The sequence below is a fragment of the Pan paniscus genome, chromosome 14, assembly GCF_029289425.2.
Source record: "Pan paniscus chromosome 14, NHGRI_mPanPan1-v2.0_pri, whole genome shotgun sequence".
Taxonomy (NCBI): Eukaryota; Metazoa; Chordata; class Mammalia; order Primates; family Hominidae; genus Pan; species Pan paniscus.
In genome coordinates, this window is record NC_073263.2 from 20591846 (window position 1) to 20594943 (window position 3098).

At 45.7% G+C, this 3098-nt stretch overlaps 1 pseudogene; it reads left to right on the forward strand.

Moving 5' to 3' along the window:
* The first annotated feature begins 208 nt into the window (after positions 1-208).
* On the forward strand, positions 209-3098 carry LOC129393703 (small ribosomal subunit protein uS2-like; annotated as a pseudogene).

The following is a 3098-nucleotide window of genomic DNA, read 5'->3' on the forward strand; positions in this document are numbered from 1 at the left end:
GTCAGGTTTGGAGAGCTGCCAGTCCAGACTGCAGGAGAGGGCGGACGGCATTTGCTGTCCAGGAAACAAACAGCCTGGTGTTTGACAGATCCACTGCAGAAAATAGAAAGAGAAAAACCTCTGTAGGTTCAAAGAAAACAAAGCGCTTTTCCGCGCTACCTACAGAGGGGTCCATAGGGCGTTGTTCTGGATTCCCGTTGTAACTTAAAGGGAAACTTTCACAATGTCTGGAGACCTTGATGTCCTGCAAATGAAGGAGGTGGATGTCCTTAAGTTCCTTGCAGTAGGAACCCACTTAGGTGGCACCAATCTTGACTTCCAGATGGAACAGTACATCTATAAAAGGAAAAGTGATGGCATCTATATCATAAATCTGAAGAAGACCTGGGAGAAGCTTCTGCTGGCAGCTCGTGCTATTGTTGCCATTGAAAACCCTGCTGATGTCAGTGTTATATCCTCCAGGAATACTGGCCAGAGGGCTGTGCTGAAGTTTGCTGCTGCCACTGGAGCCACTCCAATTGCTGGCCACTTCACTCCTGGAACCTTCACTAACCAGATCCAGGCAGCCTTCCGGGAGCCACGGCTTCTTGTGGTTACTGACCCCAGGGCTGACCCACCAGCCTCTCACGGAGGCATCTTATGTTAACCTACCTACCATTGCTCTGTGTAACAGATTCTCCTCTGCGCTATGTGGACATTGCCATCCCATGCAACAACAAGGGAGCTCACTCAGTGGGTTTGATGTGGTGGATGCTGGCTCGGGAAGTTCTGCGCATGCGTGGCACCATTTCTCGTGAACACCCATGGGAGGTCATGCCTGATCTCTACTTCTACAGAGATCCTGAAGAGATTGAAAAAGAAGAGCAGGCTGCTGCTGAAAAGGCGGTGACCAAGGAGGAATTTCAGGGTGAATGGACTGCTCCAGCTCCTGAGTTCACTGCTACTCAGCCTGAGGTTGCAGACTGGTCTGAAGGTATACAGGTGCCCTCTGTGCTATTCAGCAGTTCCCTACTGAAGACTGGAGCGCTCAGCCTGCCACGGAAGACTGGTCTGCAGCTCCCACTGTTCAGGCCACTGAATGGGTAGGAGCAACCACTGACTGGTCTTAAGCTGTTCTTGCATAGGCTCTTAAGCAGCACGGAAAAATGGTTGATGGAAAATAAACATCAGTTTCTAAAAAAAAAAAAAAGAAAACAAAGCAAATGAAAGAAATAAGGGAGGCCGTGCGCAGTGGCTCACACCTGTAATCCCAGCACTTTGGGAGGCTGAGGCAGGTGGATTATCTGAGGTCAGGAGCTTGAGACCAGCCTGACAAACATGGAGAAACACTGTCTCTACTAAAAAATACAAAAAAATTAGCTAGGCGTGGTGGTGGGCGCCTGTAATCCGAGCTACTTGGGAGTCTGAGGCAGGAGGATCCCTTGAACCTGGGAAGCGGAGGTTGTGGTGAGCTGAGATTGTGCCATTGCACTCCAGCCTGGGCAACAGAGCAAGACACACCATCTCAAAAAAAAAAAAAAAAAAGATAAAAGAAATAAGGTAAAAAGTCCAAGAGGAAACAAATTTTGTACAAATGAGAAACTATAATCACAATCTATGATTTGGCTCAAAGAGTACTTTAGCATAGTCAATAATATTTACACTGACAACTGACTTAACTAAAAATTGTGATAGAACTACATAGGGAAATGAACTTGGGGCAGGGAATATAAGAGAATGAACACAGGCTGGGCGCGGTGGCTCACGCCTGTAATCCCAGCACTTTGGGAGGCCGAGGCAGGCGGATCATGAGGTCAGAAGATCGAGACCATCCTGGCTAACACGGTGAAACCCCATCTCTACTAAAAATACAAAAAATTAGCCGGGCGTGGTGGTGGGTGCCTGTAGTCCCAGCTACTCGGGAGGCTGAGGCAGGAGAATGGCACGAACCCGGGACGCGGAGCTTGCAGTGAGCCGCGATCGTGCCACTGCACTTCAGCCTGGGTGACAGAGCGAGACTCCGTCTCATAAAAAAAAAAAAAAAAAAAAAAAAGAGAATGACCACAATATGAAGATAATATAAAATATTTAAAATAAGTAAATCAAGAAATATCAATAAATGCCTATAGTGAAGATGCCAGAAGAAATAACTCTGAAGAGATGAGAGTGTTTGTGTTTGCAGAGCAGGAAATGGCAAGGGATGCACAGAGACTACTTTTTTTTAGTAATCTAACTTGAAAAAACTGTATATTTATTATGTTTATAAAATTAAAAAAAAATTAAACAAAAAAGACATACCAATCATCAAAACCATGGTTTTCAAACTTGTTTTGTTAGCGAAATGCTTTTTCCCCCCAGGAAAATCTATGTATTAATAGAATAAGAGCACAGCTCAACCCCAGCATCCCCCAAGTTCTTAGAAACCACCAACTCTGAAGATTAACCTATTCAGATTCCCTCTGCCCCCATTGTAGCTACTAAATCCAACATGAGTTTGAACTTACCCAAAGTTACATGGGTTGAGTATCCCAAATCCGAAAATCTGAAATTTGAAATGCTCCAAAAATCTGAAACTTTTTGAGCACAGGCATGATGCTCAAAAGAAATGAGCGCTGAAGCATTGTGGATTTTGGATTTTTGGATTAGGGATGCTCAACAAGTATGATGCAAATATTCTAAAATTGGGGGGAAAAAGCCCAAATCCAAAACACTCCTGATTCCAGCCTTTTTTTTTCTTTTTCTTTTTCTTTTTCTTTTTTTTTTTTTTTTGAGGCAGGGTCTCACTCTGTCACCCAGGCTGGAGTGCAGTGGCGCCATCTTGGCTCATTGCAACCTCAGCCTCCTGGGTTCAAGCGATTCTCGTGCCTCAGTCTCCTGAGTAGCTCGGATTACAGGCGCACGCCACCATGCCTGGTTCATTTTTTTTCTATTTTTAGTAGAGACGGGGTTTCACCACATTGACCACGCTGGTGTTGAACTCCTGATCTCAAATGATCTGCCTGCCTTGGCCTCCCCAGCACTTTGGGAGGCATGAGCCACCACGCCTGGCCTGGTCTCAGGCATTTTGGATAAGGGGCACTCAACGTGTGCAAAGTGGGGCTTAGAATCAAGGCCCTGGA